This window comes from Dicentrarchus labrax, unplaced genomic scaffold (assembly GCF_905237075.1).
Source record: "Dicentrarchus labrax unplaced genomic scaffold, dlabrax2021, whole genome shotgun sequence".
Taxonomy (NCBI): Eukaryota; Metazoa; Chordata; class Actinopteri; family Moronidae; genus Dicentrarchus; species Dicentrarchus labrax.
Window position 1 is genome coordinate 409435 of NW_026136709.1, and position 18316 is coordinate 427750.

Here is an 18316-nt window from a genome sequence, read left to right on the forward strand (position 1 = left end):
CACTGTTACAGTGATCTGTGATGTGTGATTTTGGTTAAAATAGTGTGACCCGTATCATAGTAATGTTGTAACAGTCCATACTGCAGTTTTATGCTGCTTAAAACTCTGGTTTAAAGAATAATTGAAGTTGCTTGGGTTGCTCATAGTGTTTAACACTGTTTTGTCTAGTGTCTGATGCACCTATTCTGCTTAAAAATTGTATTTGGCTGTGTAGATTGATGTATATAAACTGATGGGAAGTGATAAGAAAGATAAAAACAACAAGGCTATGGTCACCATATTTGCAAGCAATGGGGAAGTGTTGGGACAATGTGAAATAAAACAATATACCAAAATGAATAGCAATGCCAGAGGAATCATTCAAACATCTCTTCCTAGACTTCCTAAAGTAAAAATACCGTAGTAATATTTTATTTAACATGACTTCCGGAAGTGAATCAGTTGAATATATATATATATATACATAAATTACAAACTACCCAATATTGTAGGAGTAAATATGACAGTGACTGTTGTGGTGTGTGTGTAAGGTGTAAGCATATGCAGGCATTTAGATAGTCTTCTGGGGTACTGTGCACCATTATCAATCCTGCAGCACTGATTAGATGATGTTAAACCATCAGTGTCAAATTGGTTTCATAATGTTTTACAACTTCTCCCATTGGAAAGACTCACGTGTTCTCCAGGAGACATTGGAAAAGACTGCTGAAATCATATCAAAAGGTTTGAAACTTTGGGATCTAAGTGATCTGTGTACATTTGTACAATTCATTGTTAAAGGGGCGGCAGTAGCTCAGTGTGGAGGGACTTGACTTGGGAATCAGAGGGTCGCCAGTTCAAGCCCCGCAGACCGGAGTGTGGACTAGTAGAGAGTTGCCAGTTTTCCCCTTGAGCAAGGTACCTAACCCCTAACGGCTCCAGGTGCTTAGGCTGCCCAATTGGTCAAATGCAGAGGCCAAGTTTCATTTCATGTATGTAAATGTGCTGTAAATGGTGTATATACTGTGAATATGACACTAAAAAGACTTTCTTTCTTCTTCTTAAATAAGTAAAATATGGAGGATGATGATTAGTGTTTATTTTGTTCTTTTTTGTTTTAGGGATTTTTTTTATTATTTTTTATGGCTTGCTGTTGTCTGCTTCTAGTATTTGTGTTTGTAATATGTACCTTTCTTGATAACTTGAAATAACTGAAAATAAAATTCATGAAAGAAAGAATGCATTCAACATTCAGCCAATCAGAAAGAATTTAATATCCAGCTAATCAGAAAGCATGTAAGAAGATATATTTATACTAATACTTTAAAATATTGAATGGTTTACAGGTGCAGCATTATGTTACAACTAAAATATATTTTGCTAATTTAAAATAGCTGCACAAGATTCTACTGTGCAAGAGACAAGGTCAGGTTGTGATGTGTTCAGGCCCTGCAGGAAGGTGACAGAGCTGTCACAGTAAATCGCCTTCAACACACAGTTTTATTTTTTTTGTGATCAAATTTGTATTGGATTGCCTTTCTCACACATTCACAATATTCACATTCATTATGGAGTACATACCACATATCAAAATAAATGCATAATAATAAATCCTTCTTTACTCTCTCCCTCCCTTCCCATCCATCCATTTGACCCCTCCCCAACGACCTGATCTTTTCATTTTTTTTACGCTATCAACATTTTAATTGGATCTGATATAATATTTAGTTATTCTTCTTTTAATTTTTCTTCCCATAAATATCTGTACAGGAGATAAACGAAAAAAAACAACAACTTAATAATATATATAGATAAATAAGAATAAATAAAATATAACCACCTCATTACTACCATTTATTTTGCTGCAGTTATTCCAATATATATATATATATATATTATTATTATTATTATTATTATTAATATAGCAAGAGAAGAGTCATCTTTCAGTAAAATAATGTTTGGTAGACAGCGTATGTTTACATCAATTTTAGAAAAAGAAGGATGATCCTGGTAAATTAAACATTTCTCACAATTCTTGGAAAGATCTTAAACCATCATTGTTATAGATATCGGAAAGGGTGTGGATACCACAGTTTTGCCACTGTGGAAATCGTATGAGTTTTCTACCTATTAGTAAGAAATTATTGTTTAATATTGGTGTATCTATATGGCATTTTGCAAATGTTCTTAGTTGTTGCTAATACTAACTAAACTAATAATAGGTTCGAATTGAGTAATACAATATTTATGTGATAAGCCTGGAAAAACCTCACCTTTAAAATTGTATGGTGAGATAATTTGTTTTTGTATTCTATTTGTTTTTGTTCCTTACAAATAAACTTGGAAACATGATTTTGTAATTGGTTCCAAAAACCTTCAGTGGGAGGAATTTGCAACATACTACCGTAAAGGATAACCCTCAGGAGCAAGTTCATTTTTACAATAGAGATTCAGGCAGCTAATGATATTGTCAGCTTTGACCATCTATGTAAATCCTCTATAATCAATATGAAACATTTATTTTATTTTTTTTCAAAGTCAAGAAAATATCAAATCCTAAATATCTAAAATATGAAACTATTAGTATACCAGAATAAGTATTCGTGTTTGGGGTATTCATTTAAGGAGAGTAAGGAGGATTTTCCTAAATTAATCTTATAACCAGATATTGTTCCAAATTCCTTAAAGGGGACATATTGTGCAAAACCAACTTTTTAATCATTTGATTATGTACATTTGGGACTCTGGAGGGCCTATCAGCAGGCAAAGTGTGAAAAAAAATGACTCAGTCATGTTTTTGTGAGCTGCCTCAGTCAGAATATAGGAGATAAATCACGAAGCTTCAGAAGTGTGTAGTTTGTGACGTCACATGCTCTGCCTGTTGCCACCCACTCTCTTTACATCCTGTTGACTATCGGAGCTTTGCGAGTATAAAAGGCAAGCTAGCGGAGAACAAGCAAGTCCAGCCAGCAGCCTGCAGCCTGCAGCCTAATGTCTGGGCAAAGGCCTCAGCAGACAAACTGTTCAGTCATTGGCTGCACAGCCCAACATAAATTTACATATGTAAATGTATGTAAGTTTATGTAAATTATTTTTGACGGCAATGTCCGGCTAGAGTCAGAAAAACTGGAAGGTGTGTGTGAACCTTCATGTTGGACTGTTTTCACAACCTCGGTCAGTACAACAGTGGACTGGCTGAAAGACTGTTCCTGAAAGAGGGATTCATACCAACTGTCTGTGGAGAGACGGCAGAGGAAGTAACTGTAAGTATTTTGAACAATTTATGCTGTTTTTCATTGTTCATGTAATGTTAGCTCATGCTAACTGCTGTTAGCTGCAGGAGCCTCAGTGATGCTAACGTAGTTATTGTTTGTTAAATGTTAAAAGATGAAAATGAAACTTATAAGGTGAAGTTAATTTATTAAGCCAGCTGGTGCAGATGTCTCCATATTCTCCCCTGCTGATATTGTTATAGAGATTCACACAAAGTTTATGCCGTGAATCACCAAGCTTCGTGCTGGGGGAGGGGGGCTCCCTAACTCCCTAACTGTTGTGGGTTTTGTGACCGGGCTAAATTGGCTTTATGTTCGTCTGTATTTTGTTAAACGTGCTCAGTCAGTAATATGTTTGTGTCGCTGTTAGAGCAGAAAACCTCCGAGCTAACAAACTGTAGCGCTCATCAGCTGTTAGCTCGTTGAGCTGCATGGAACCGGGAAGATAACGTCAGATATGTTTAATTGTCTTTAACCTGGTAACTTATTATCTGCTGGGTAGCTCAGTATCTGTTCACCGTGTGGATCAATACAGCTGTGATCAGGAGACACCGTACTGTGTATAAATTCAGCAGCGGAGGTCATTAGTTTGGTAGCATTGTAGCTTTGATTAGCACACAGCAGCTCTGTGATGTCACTGTGTTACTATAGTTACTGAGTCTGTCAGACTTTATGTTGTAATACGAGGGACAGTGTGATCGTTAAACCGAAGTTAACCGTTCATTAGGTTGGAGCCTGGTGGTTGTTTTCATGTTGCTTCTGACGTGCTAACGTTATCAGCTAGCGCTAGCTTTGTTGTTTCTCTGCTTCGTTCAGGTGTGTGTGTGTGTGTGTGTGTGTGTTACGGTGTGTAAATTAACTTGATCAACGTGCACCAGAGTTAACAATAGAGCTACAGTGAGAGAGAAATAGTCAAACTGCAGGGATTCATTAGTTTAGTATTATTCTGTAACTTTGATTAGCTCCCAGCAGCTGGGGTTGCTCACTAGGCTTTATGTGGAGTCAAACCGCGACGAATAAAAGTTTTCTGATCTGTTTATTTAGCGTTACTGAAGTACTGCTATTACTGACGATATAAGTGTAGGTCCAGTGTAACATCCTATACTCAAATAATCTCCTATTGTATTATAAACACTGAGGCTCACTGCTAAATGTCTGTTATTGCACCAGGAACTTGTTCCAACATCAGTTACAGTCAGTAAATGTCCTGTGTGTGTATCTGCTGCCATTAGATAGACATTGTGTTGGTAACCTCAGACTGTTTCAACAACACATCACTACAGTTAGCTGCAACAAGGAACCCACCAGAGACACTGCTTTATTATTTTAGATTATAACTTAGGTAGGACTACTTTGAGCCACAATGAGCTGTTGTACTTGTATTATATTATACTGTATTATATTATACTGTATATTATATTATACTGTATTATATTATACTGTATATTATATGCTGTCTTACAAGTAACACTAAATCTTCCATGTTTTGCAGGTGACCTGATGAAGCTCAGGAGTTCCTGGACCCATCAGAGGACAGAGACAGCTGCAGCATCAGGACAGTCTGGGTATCCAAAGGAAGACTCATGAAGATGAACACTGACTGCAGAGCTCCATTACCAGCTCACACTTCAATATACTAGAAACCATGAACCTTGATGGAGGACATGGACTGCACAGTTTACATAAAAGTTATAGCTTTGTTACTTACAACATGTGTAACTGGAATATGAATGAAACATAAAGTGTTTTACTTTTAAGAAGAGTTTTGGTCATTTTTGAATTCAGTAATAAGTATGGTTTTATATAAATAACATGTTATTTCACAAAGGTTTTATGAAGATTTTGAAAGAGTTGAAAATCTGGTCATCTTTCAATATGAAAATGTGAAATTTAAACCTGTATTAATGACTGTAAGCAACACAATACATTACTGTCTCACATTCAAACTTTATTATGTTGGAAGATAAATTACAATATATAATATAAATGATAGAATATTCAGTATACAGTATTTTTAATGGGGTTTAAACATAATTGCAGCTTTTACAAATATCTGAAGGTTAACTTTGGTAATAATACTATATCAGACTATGAAATATGGATACAGTACCGTTAACAGTTGGTTACTTAGCAGTTTTTCAACCACATGAACAATTTACTTTATTAGATGAGTGATTCCTTCAGTTATGTTGACATGTTGTACAGGATAAAGTATTCCAGGTTTCTGTTTCCATGGTCTCAGTAAACTAATGTGTATAAAGAATATAACAGATGGGAGGTTACAGTAATCATTATACTATTACTCTGATTACTTTGGTGCATTTACTGGGTGTTTCTTCACTAGAAACAACTGCTTGACTAATGTTGTTAATATTATGTAATATATAATATGTTTCACTTCACTGGGCTGTGTAGACTGTAGGTCACTGCTCACTGCTGTACGTGTAAAGACAAGCATAAAACACAGTGTTGGTTCTCATAGTTAAGGTATAAACACTAACATTATGTGATAGATAGAGATTAATATATATATTAATATATATATATATATTTTTTTTTTTAGTTATATGTATGTATATGTAGTTAATATAGCAGTATTTACCTGAGGAAAACGTCACAGAAAGCTGTAATCCTGATTGTTGATGTTCATTTCTCCGTGATTTCAGGTCAGACTCCCGCTCTAACATGTCCGGTGGTGAAGTTTTTGCTTTAGAAGCAGTTATTGAATTAATATTGACGGTAGAAATGCAGCTAAACTCAGTAGCACTGAGGAGCTACCTGCCGGCAACGAAGGGGAGGGGCCAGAGCGTCATCCATGTGAGCCTCGCGTGAGCCGCGTCATAATGCTGACCAATCAGAGCAGACTGGGCTTTTTGGGAGGGGGGTCTTAAAGAGACAGGCGCTAAAACCGAGCGATTCAGACAGAGGCTGAAAAGAGGTGCTCAGCTATAGGCAGTATGAGAAAAATAATGTGTTTTTTGAACATTAAAACATCTAAACCTATTGTAGGAGAGCCACAAAATACAATTATGAACCTGAAAAAAGGGCATAATATGACTCCTTTAAATAATCAAAGCAATTGAAAGAGAAATCGGTACTTGGTCCAGATAGAGTTACAAACCATCTCAGTACAAGAATGTCTTGTCCTTCACTGCTATCCATCTTTTAGGAATTTCTAATTTTCTTTCTTAATTTTCTTAACGGTTTTAAAGATAGGGCAAATACCAGAGACTGAGGCATCCTTGACGAGTTCCTTGTGCAATGGGAAACTATGGGGAACATTGATTGCACGTTAATATCATTGCCATTGGATTAGAATACAAAGGTTTAAGCATATTTATAAAATCTTTACCATATGCTGCAATGTATACCACAAATATGACCACTGAAGCCTTTTTCTTCGTCTATGGACAGAACTGTGCATGGTGATGATAGTTTTACCTAAATGTCTAATATGCAACAGGGGTCTTATATTGTCAGAAGAAAGTCTGTGGTTAACAAAACCAGTATGGACCAACATCGGCAGGACTGTTTCAAAACAATGGGCCAGTAATTTTGCATACAATTTAATATCACGGTTGATAAGGGATAATGGGCGCCAATTTGAACATAGGTTGGGATCTTTACCTTTCTTATGCAAAACAGAGATAATTGCAGTATTCACATCTTTGTGAAACCCACTTTTTTGTATAGCTGTTTGTATCATACGTCAATCAAAATGCCTCTGTTGTGCAGTGACACTACACTCCGTTTATCAGCATCCCCTCTGTCTAGCTTCTACTGTTTCCTTACAAAATATTTATAAATGTTTAAAAAAATATAAATATAAATATAAGCTACTCTAACTTAACTAATATTGTTTTATTATTATTAGAATCACCATCAGATGACAGCATTATTCGGCTTATTTTGATTTATTTTGTTAACTACTTTCACTCATTTATTTCTTCCATACCTCATTCTCTTTCCCCCTTCGCCCTCCCTTCATCCTCTATTTGCCAAGATGAGAACATGTTGCCATCGTTGTTCAGAAGTCATGTCGGAAATTACTTGTGCAATCATACACTGGTTCTGGCCAGCCGTCGGTCCTATGCAGGGAGCTTCACTTATCAGCAGCATTACTGTATAACCCATACTGCAGTGTGGTAGTAAACTGCCTCTTAAAAGGCAGTTTTTCCTTGCCGCCGTCGCCAAGTGCTTGCTCATGGTGGGAACTGTTGGGTCTCTGTAAATAATGTTATAAGGAGTTCGGTCTAGACCTGATCTATTTGAAAAATGTTCTGAGATAACTTCTGTTATGAATTGGTGCTATACAAATAAATTGAATTGAATTGAGTTGAATTGAACTGTGTTGGCATACCCACTTTAACTGCATTTGGGAGCCCAATTATTGTTTAATTTCACTTTCTGCTATGATTTTCCAGTTTATCAGTTTTTTCTTTCAGTTGCTGGACTTCTTTAGCAAGCCTCCTGTTTTCAGTTTCCATAGCATTCAGCCTAGAGTCAGTTTCAGTTGCAGAACGCTCTAAATTCTGGACATTAATATGTTAATATGTTCTTTCAAAAAATCCTTGATGGGCTTTAATTTTAAATAGAGTCCTTCAGCGAGTTTCTCTTGCTTTATTGATCTTATCAAAGAAGTGAGATCTTCGTTGTACATTTCAAGTTTGGAGAGGGCTCCGGTCATAACTGGCATGAATCCAGGCGTTTTTTAATATTTTGATTCAACAAATTTCACAATATATGTTACAGGTACTGGCTGGCACCACGTAAACAGCTTATATGCTCTCTCTGGAAATAGGAGAAATAAGTGAGACAGGGCAAACTCTGCGTCCGTTTTTCATCTCGCTCAGCAGAAAGAGAGAGAGGATTTATTAAAACATTCACAATTTAAATCCCCCTCTGTTACGAACACTCAATGTTCTCTATAAAATAAACACGACTTCAAAATAAAATACAGTTTGTCTTTTCTCATCTTTCAGCAAGTACTGAGTTAAAAGTTTTGAGTGATTAAATAAATCAAAATGACAATAACCACTGTTACCCTGTAAGTCTCTTTTCAACTTAAAATAAAACATAGCTTATGTTACGACTTACATACAAAACATAGCTTATGTTACATATGGTTCCTAAATGCCTTTTTCCATTTCCAACTAAAATCATTTTACCCTTCCAAAATGCATGAGCTGACAGATTTTTAACTTGTCTTTAACCACTTTTAAAATATATTTAAAAAAATTTTAACATTAGCTTTTAACCGTTTTTCAGTACATAAACTCAGTTTTTAACATTAGTTTTTCACATCTTACACAATATCATGCAAAACTATTAGACTTTACAAAAATGTTCAAGGAGCTAAAAATAAAACTCTGACCGACTTGACTTTGGTAGCAACAGGTGACGTTATCAGGCGCGAAAATGCGGTTACTGCTATTGTACATATATATCCGCATATTCATAAAATAGCCTTATTAGCAGACATTAAAACATTCAGTGACATGTCAACGTATTACACTTCAATTACTTAGCTTAATTTACTATTCCACCAACCTGGAAACAGGAGAAATAAGTGAGACAGGGCAAACTCTGCGTCCGTTTTTCATCTCGCTCAGCAGAAAGAGGAAAGCTGCAAAGTGGACCAAACTGACGTAAATCCCCCCGAAGCACAATAAGCGCCACGCTGCCCCCTGCTGGCGACCCCACAATTACTCCTGAAATCTATATAAAATATTTTAGTGCAAGTATGGTGGAAACAGGTTGATTACCCCTGAACAAATATTCAAAACATTAATTATAAAGTTACAGAAACTACCACAAATGTGATAACACTTTAGTGGGCATCACGTATACACAATACTTTATCCAAAGCAATCAGTTGAAAACGGAAGCTTCATCTGCTGAATTATTTTTTGATGCCAATCAGCTAAATCTCGTGTAAATGACTAGATACCAGAAAAAATAAAGAGTGTACATATCTCTTACGGGCCTGTGGCTCAGGCAGTAGAGCAACTAATTAGACGGTTGGTGGTTGGATCCCTGGCTCTTCCCACTGCATGTCGAAGTGTCCTTGAGCAAACACCGCCCCTAGCACAGACAGGAAAGCGCGCCAATCTCTGGTCAACAATCTTGTGGTAACAGCAGATCTGCATTGATGACAAATACTCCTTTGCTACTGTTTTGCTATTTTGCTAGTACAAACCTAGTATGTGAACTTTTTCAACTGTGAGGGCTAACTGTTTTTCATTCTATAATTGATCATACTATATAAAATGTCTACCATAAGACACTACTAATTAAACTCACCTGAAGAGCCAATCTCCAGAGCTATAACTCTCCAAGTACTGGTGTGGCCAGTGTGTTTTAACCTTTAGTTTCCGTTTCTAATGACCACTTGGCACCTTGCATGGCAGTCACTGCCATCAGTATATGAATGTGTAAGACTGGCTGAACGTGACATGCAGTGTAAAAACTCTTTGAATGGTCTGAAGACTAGAAAGGTGCTTTATAAGTACAGTCCATTTACCATTTACTATATCCAAATTAAGTTCACGCTCAAATATGTGACACAATCGACTCCAAATAAAGCTCACATTACACGTTTTTTTTTAATGTAACTTAACCTTTCTAAAATTGACGAAACAAGGTTATGATTGGTCTTCTGTTATCCACTTTTAAGACACAGGAATTTTCTAATTAATTGAACGTTTATTGTTTATAAAATATGGTCAGGACGTTTCTGGACCCTTTGCAATTTGCCTATCAGCCCCATTTAGGAGACGATGATGCTGTCATCTACCTGCTGCGACGAGCCCATGTGCATCTGGATGGTGGGGGAGGCACTATAAGGATCACATGCTTTGATTTCTCCAGTGCTTTCAACACCATTCAGCCTCTGCTAATGGGTGAGAAGCTGCGGGTGGTGGGTGTTGACAACACTATGATCTCCTGGATTACTGACTACTTGACAGGCAGGCCACAGTTTGTCCGTCTGGGCAGTGTCCTGTCTGACTGTCAACTGTGCTTTCTCCCTTCCTCTTCACCTTATACACCACTGACTTTAAGTACAACTCTGAGTCATGTCACCTGCAGAAGTTTTCTGACGACTCAGCTGTTGTCGGGTGTATAAGGGAGGGAGATGAAGGAGGACTACAAATACTTGGGAGTGGTGATCGACAACAGACTGGACTGGAAATCTAACACAGAGGCTGTGTACCAGAAGGGGATGACCAGACTGTATTTCCTGAGGAAGCTGAGATCCTTCAACGTGTGCAGCAAGATGTTGGAGATCTTCTACCAGTCTGTTGTTTCCAGCACCATTTTCTTTGCTGCTGTGTGTTGGGGCAGCAGCATCAGAGCCAGTGACACCAACAGACTTGATAAAATCATCAAGAAGGCTGGCTCTGTACTTGGTCTCAGGCTGGAGTCTTTTGAGTCAGAGGTGGAGAGGAGAACGTTGAATAAACTGTTATCCATCATAGACAATGATCAGCACCCTCTCCAACACACAGTGGTCGGACAGCAGAGCACCTTCTCTCACAGGCTGCTGTCGAAGGGACAGATACAGGAAATCTTTCCTGCCACATGCCATCACACTGTACAATAACAGCTAAAACTCTGGTCATAATAATACAGCCTCCAAGCACCTTATATGTTTTATCTGTTCACTGCACCTTATATTTTTACTTTGCACTACAATTAGACCGCTTATTTATAATTTTTTTATACATTTTATGTCTCTTTGTTGTTACTGTGTTTAATGCTACTGCTACACTGCAATTTCCCAGCTTGGGATCAATAAAGTATATCTATCTATCTAGCTATCTATCTTATGCAAAAAATGCCCATGGCTATCTATTGTAGACATATGAAAATAATTTGTTGAGGAGGCCCAAGCTTATCAACATACAAACATGGGTGGCCCACAATGGGTTTTCAATCCAACAATTCAGTGGTAGAATTGTCCACTCAGATAGCTTCCACTAAAAGTTCCAATAGCTGGTCCTTTCTCCATGTGTAGGTGAGGGAGGTGTATGGGGGAAGGTCAGGGGACAGGCAGCTTGGAGGATGTGATGTTGCAAGAGCAGTCAGGGCTTGTAGCTTGTTTGACTAGGGAGCTGGAGGAGCCCATTTCTGACAATAGATACTCCTAAATATTACACTCTGTAAATTTTATCTGGGACTCTTGCAGTGTCAGTCAAACCACAAAGAGAAACTTTAACAGAGAATAAAAATATAGACCTTCTTACAAACACCAAAATATCTGTCTGTGTATTCTAATATCACTAATACCTCCAATACAAGCAAATGTTTGTTGTTGTACCTTAAGGAAACACACACAGCCACACACACACTCACTCTCATCCAGTAGTTTTCTCTCTCTGAATTAGCCTGCTATAGCAGTGGTGCTGATGTAATGAGAAGTGACAGCTACTGTGGACTGTTTGGACTGGATGTGATCCACTTGGCTCTCTGCTGATCAAATCTACAGCAACAGACTATTAACTCCAAGCAAATTGTGCCAAGTAGGTTAAAGGGGGCCTTGTCTGTTTTAATATCACTGATATCTCCATTTGTTGTCAGGGTGTAAAAAGACTCATCTTGCTTAGCAGGCGCTTGATAGCAAAAGCACATTAGTCACAGTCTTTCTTCCTCTCTCTCTCTCTCTACTTTCTCTCTTTCTTTACCACCACATTTGGCTCATTGTGTCATTCAGCATCACATTTTATGGACCAGCGGATTTGTTCCAACTCTTTCCCACTTTAGAAGTAACTCTACTTTCTCCATTATCTACTTGACACAATAGCTTTTCACATGTAAGTTGTTCAGTTCGCTGAAACGAACTATAGCATCTTAAAGACTATAATGTATTACAATACAATAGACTATAATATGATGAATGACTGGATTTAATAGTGCTTTAGCAGTGAACCTGCACCTACTAAATACATCCTACTAATTTGCTTTGCCAACATTTTTCTGCACACATTATGTTCACTAGAAAAGTTCCTTATAGCCTGGGAAGTGTGATGTCGTTGTACTGCACATTAGGGCTGCTCAATTATGGAAAAAATCATAATCACGATTATTTGGGTCAAAATTGAAATCATGATTATTCAAATGATTATTTTTTTAAACTTCAGAAACATGCTGCATTTATTGGACATTTGTCAAAAACACTTTGCAAGGAAGTCCTCAGTTACACTTTCCTTTCCCCATAAACATTTGTAAGTCTCCTTTTTACATTGACAGTGTGATATATTAAGTAGCGATGATGTGAAGATGTATTGAAGAGAAGTCGGCTGACACCATCTTGATTGTATATAAAGGTTTATTACAAAAGGGTACAGCATCATTTCAAGCCCCGGGAGCTTGGAGAGCATCCTGACAAATGAACAGCTCTGTCTATATGCGTCGAACATAGGCTTTATATAGGTCTATTGTTTATTCAAGAAAATAGTAAAGAAACATCTGGTTTGGCTATCAGATGTACTGAAATATTAACGTCAGAAGGTAAAGGTCCAAGGGGTTTCGAAGAGGCCCCTAACCTAAACATTTCATAGTAAGAATTACGACGTTGAACCTCATGTCCTACTAACACTGCATATGTTGACAAAAATATCACTTGAACTTATAACAAACTGTAACTTAAATTTATAGGCCTTCGGATACCACAACAGTCATAGTGCACTCTTGCAATCTCTACAAAAAGTTAAATTAAGTAAAATAACACACAAAAGATAAGCCATAGAAAAACAATTTGTGTTCTCAAATTTTAGTGCACTGCCACAACATTTGAAATTAGATTGTTGTCCACTGAAAGAGCACCCAAGAGGGCACTTGTTTTAAAAAGGGCACCAGCACGCAGAAAGTTGTGATGCATTCATGGCAACATCAGCTCCCTCACCAAGAAAGCAAAAACAGAGGACAGTGGCGTGCACAGACTTTTTGAAGGGCAGGGTCGGAAAGAAAACAAAAGGGCACATAAAGCGCGTCCTCACCACTGTAGGACACGTTTTATATGTTATATAAATGGCACATTATATAGCCTTAAAACAGACTAACTAGACAGACTACTCAGGTTAGTTTGCTGTTAGGATCAGCATCCATGAGAACTGTGTGCATTTCAACGTTGGACCGTGAAGAACACACAGCGACATGGATGTATGAAGGAAATAATCCCCCAGGGGGAACGTTTTCAATTAAGTAGATGCCATTTCCTGTATTCTAGTGCATTTTAACACCATATTAGCACCTCTTTTAGGCAGCATCTCTACCTAATAATAGAACTTAGAAGAGGGCAGTTGAGTGTTTTTTGCCAGCCAGGAGAGCACTTTAGCACGCGTTTTGGCTCCCAAGAGGGCACTTTAGCATGCGTTTTTCAACAATTCCCCCCCCCCCGTGCATGCCACTGACAGAGGATGTACTTCCTGCGGCAGCTGAGGAAGTTCAACCTGCCAAAGACAATGATGGTGCACTTCCACACTGTCATCATCAAGTCCATTCTCACCTTCTCCATCACCATCTGCTGCCACTGCCAAGGACAAAGGCAGACTGCAGCATATTGTAAGCGTAAGGTGATTGGCTGCAATCTGCCATTCCTGCAGGATCTGTACACCTTCAGGACCCTGAGGTGTGCAGGTAAGATTTTGGCTGACCCCTCCCACCCCGATCACAAACTCTTTGAGACACTTGCCTCTGGCAGGTGGCTACTGTGTATCAGGACCAAAACCTTATGCCACAAGAACAGTTTCTTGCAGTCTGCAGCTGCCCTCGTTAACAAGGCCCGGGACCCCGACTGCCATTGACTCTTCAAACCCACCCTGAATATATGTGTTACATTAATGCCTTATATGAAAGACTGCTAACTTGCAGAATCCCTGGTCAATTTGCACATTTCTGTACAGCTCTTTACTCATTTATTTAAGTATCCGGACATTTTGTACATATTCTCTCTCGCTTTATGCTTGTACATAGTGGCTCTTTTTTATTGTCTCTATTTTTTATCTTTGATATTTTTCTACACTTGATTGTGATTCTTATGCACCAATGTACCAAAGGAAATTCCTCATATGTGAAAACTTATCTGGCAACAAACCTGATTGTGATTCTGATCATGGATAGATCTATGTGTCCATCCATGATTACTTATGAAAATAGCTCTTTCCATTATATTTGTGTTGAGATACCGAGCAAAAAAATTCAATGCCAATGTTTTTTTGTATTTTGTTAAGACCCTTAAACTGCCAGTTCTCATCTAAATTAAAGAGGAGCAAAGCCTGAAATGACATATGCCACAATCAGGAGATTTGACACTAATGAGAACACATGAACATTATATTCCATTTTTGCCAAAAAATAGAATAAAGGAGTTGTATGTTGAAGGTGCATAAAACATTAGGAGTGAGTCTGTTGTATGAACGGGTCAATGTAGCACTCAACTGAAAAAAATGGAGGTGAGGGCTGACAGAGTTGTCATGGGCTAAGTGTCCATTCAGTTGTTGCCTCTGAGCTGATGGATGTTTCTTTAGTGACAGTGAACTCAATGCACTACCTATACTCAAGAAAAACCTTAAAAAGTGTTAATATAGGGCGAGTGTATAAAAGTTCCTCTTAGGAAGATGTGTATGTGCATGTGGGCCTGTAAGTGGGAGTGTGTTTGGGGGGGCAGGGTAGTGGGTGGTGGGTTTCTCAATATTAAATGGCTACCCACTTCCTTGTAGAGAGAAAAATCAATTGTGACATTCTCCAGACAGTGTACACCACATTTAATTAGCAGAGAGACACGTGGGAGAAAGCCAAATTATCCAATAACTGAGGAGAAGACACTGGTTGGTTAGGCCAGGGTGAGGTAGGGCAACGGGGAGGCAGAGGGAGAGTAAGTGGGAGATAATAGAGAAAAAGCAAGGGGGTAAAGGGGAGGCAAGTGAGGTGAGAGAGGCAAGGGAAGTATGGGAGAATAGAAAATTAGGTGAGGGAGGGAAAGTGGAGGCAACGAGGAACGAAGGGAAGGGTGAAGGTGAGGCAAAGGAGAAAAAAGGGAGGGCAAGGGAGTTCTGTGTGGGAGTGCACGGCTCCTGTCCATTTATTTTGCAGTTTAGCCTAATTTCTCACTGCAGATGCCAGTAATAGCTGACAGCAGCTCTGCAGCTAATTGTGCCATTCACCATGATAGAGTGTCAAGCTCCTGCTCTCACTGAAAAAAGCTCCCACAACACTAATCTTATTAGTTGAAAGTAAACTCTATCTTCAAGCCTGCAGGATTGTGATTAGAATGGGTTTCTTCTTGCACTTTCCAATAAAGTCACCTTTACAGATATGGGAGGGAAATGTAAAATAAAACTGTGTCCATTCTCCCATGGAAATTAATACTGATTTACCTTTTTTATGTCATTTTGGGAGGAGATAATTTCAGGAAACGAGCCATTGCCCTGAAAGAACAGTACTCGAAATAATGTAAGTTAATGGGCAAAGCTAAAGACATTGTAAGGATAACTATGAGGAGCAGCCCAACCATGTGGCCTCAGGAAAATCCAGAAGTCATCTTTGACATCCTAAGACAACATTTTAGTGAGGTGACCAGTGACAGTACATGCACAGGCTGCTGCACTTGATAACCCAGAGACACTGGCACTATATACTCAGTGAGCAAGCACAGCTAAAGATGTTCAGGGGGAACTCTATACTCATCCATTGCTTTGACTCAGGAGGTTGTGCTAGTAGGCTGTGGTGGGACACTAAGCATACCTAAGTGCATTTATAAAGTGGAAATGAAACTGTACATAGGAACAAATGTGATCAGTTTTTCATGCATCAGCTGAAATAACCAGTGACCATTGGTGACAAGATGTCTCCAGTGGCAGTGTGAACAGTTCCTTGAATATTTTCCAGAGAAGATTGGAACAGTAAAGCTCCAGCAGTTAGTCACCCTGTTGGCAAGACAAGAACATCTAGTCTGGGGTAAATTGTCAAATAATGTTCTCATGTCACCAGGCAGCAAAGTCATTGTTGATTCCAATGAAAGTCACAAACATGTCAAACAAGCTCATCACTCTAAAGAGAAACACAAATTGACAGATGTATCCCTGTGTTTTGATGTGGAAGATTTTGAGGTTTTCCAGAGCACCAGCAAACCTGAAAAAGCCAAACAGGAGATAAAGCATGATTCAATTCAATTTTTCAATTCAATTTTATTTGTATAGTGCCAATTCATAACAGAAGTTATCTCAGGACACTTTTCAAATAGAGCAGGTCTAGACCGAACTCCTTATAACATTTACAGAGACCCAACAATACCACCATGAGCAAGCACTTGGTGACAGGGGCAAGGAAAACTGCTTTTCAGACAGACAGACAGGTACAACGCAACAACAGTAGCAACAACTACACTAATAGTAGTGACTGATGATGATGAACACGAGGAAGATGACGACGACGACAACAGCAACAACAGTAACTGTAGCAATAATAATACTAATAATAATAATAACATTCAGTGATATTAGCAATGGAAGTCAAGCAGGACCACGGCAGGAGGCTCCACCAGAATCCATGAGGACCTGCGAGACGAGAAAGCACAAGAACTCTGGGGAAGAAGTGAAAGTAGTGACATGCATTAATGGGACATGAATGAGTGCAGAAAGAGAGAAAGAGGAAGAGAGGAGCTCAGTGCATCATGGGAAATCCCCTGATAGTCTAGGCCTATAGCAGCATAACTAAAGGATGGTTCAGGACTCACCTGAGCCAGCCCTAACTATAAGCTTTATCAAAGAGGTCCCTCTTAAGCCTACTCTTAAATGTGGAGAGGGTGTCTGCCTCCCGAAAGAAAACTGGAAGCTGGTTCCACAGGAGAGGAGCTTGGTAACTGAAGGCTCTGGCTCCTGTTCTACTTTTTGAGACTATAGGAACCACAAGTAGCCCTGCATTCAGAGAACGCAGTGTTCTAGAGGGGTAATAGGGTACTATGAGCTCTTTAAGACATGCAAACAGACCTGCAACAGGTTGGGCTCAGTGACATTGATATTGATATTGACATTGACAAGTGCCATGCTGGTCAAGGGGGGAAGGAAAAGTTGGTTGAGTTGCTTGAAAAGTACAATGACATTTTCTCCATACATTCATTGGACTGTGGTGAAACTAAAGGCATCCCATCCGGCTCACTGATGAAAGACTATTCCACCTCCCTTACTGATGAGTACCACCAGCACATTACCAGAAACTGTGACTCTGTCTGAGATGGAAGGACAGGCGAAGGAAATCAGTAAGTGAGGATTCCTACCCTCATGTTAGTGTGGAAAAAAGACGGCTTTGAGACTCTGCAATGAATTCAGATGGCTAAATGCAAGGACTCTCAAGGACGCACAGACCACTGCTTCACCAATCAGATTGTCTTGCTGCCCTGGGTGTAAATACCTACTTCAGTACAATGGACTTGACCCTTTCTATAACATTGAAATGGCAGAGGAGGACAAGAAATACACTGCATTCACAACCCCGATGGGATTGTATGAGTACAACAGGGTCTGTGTAACAGTCCAGCCTTGTTTATGCAAATGATGCTCAGCATATTCGGAGATCTGAACTTTAGCAGTCTGTTATACCATCTTGACAATCTGCTCGTGTTTGCTGCGAGTGAAGAGGAGGCTCTGGAGAGGCTAGAGATTTCAGCTGCTCCGACTCCTAGCCTTAAATGGAGCTCCAAGAAATGCCTTTTGACAAGATCCTGGGTTACATTATAGATGGCAATGGAGTGGCTGTGGACCTGGCAAAAATTGTCAGTACAGCCACCTTCTTGCTGAAGCCGAGGCTGTTAATCATGACAGCATTCAAGACACCTTCTTATCCACTGTCATCGGGTGAAGAAACCAACCCATGGTGGTGTGAAGCCGCAGTTTGACCCCCTCAAATGTCACTGTGAGACTGGGGCTTTTGGACATTCATGACCAGTGGGAAGTTGCTACTGAGACAAGGGCGGGGAGTTAATTCAATCTGTCATGGATCTGCTGTCACCAGGGCAAGACTTACTCCATGTTTTCACATTGGAGGAACTCCAACGCAGCCAGGAGCTT

The 18316-nt window shown here is 39.1% G+C and overlaps 1 long non-coding RNA gene across 1 annotated transcript; it reads left to right on the top strand.

Annotated features, from left to right (window-relative positions):
* Positions 1-3093: 3093 nt before the first annotated feature.
* Positions 3094-4839, top strand: LOC127369200 (uncharacterized). The gene is made up of 2 exons (XR_007886035.1): positions 3094-3242; positions 4744-4839. It is a non-coding gene; the product is annotated as an uncharacterized LOC127369200 (long non-coding RNA).
* The last annotated feature ends 13477 nt before the right edge of the window (positions 4840-18316 follow it).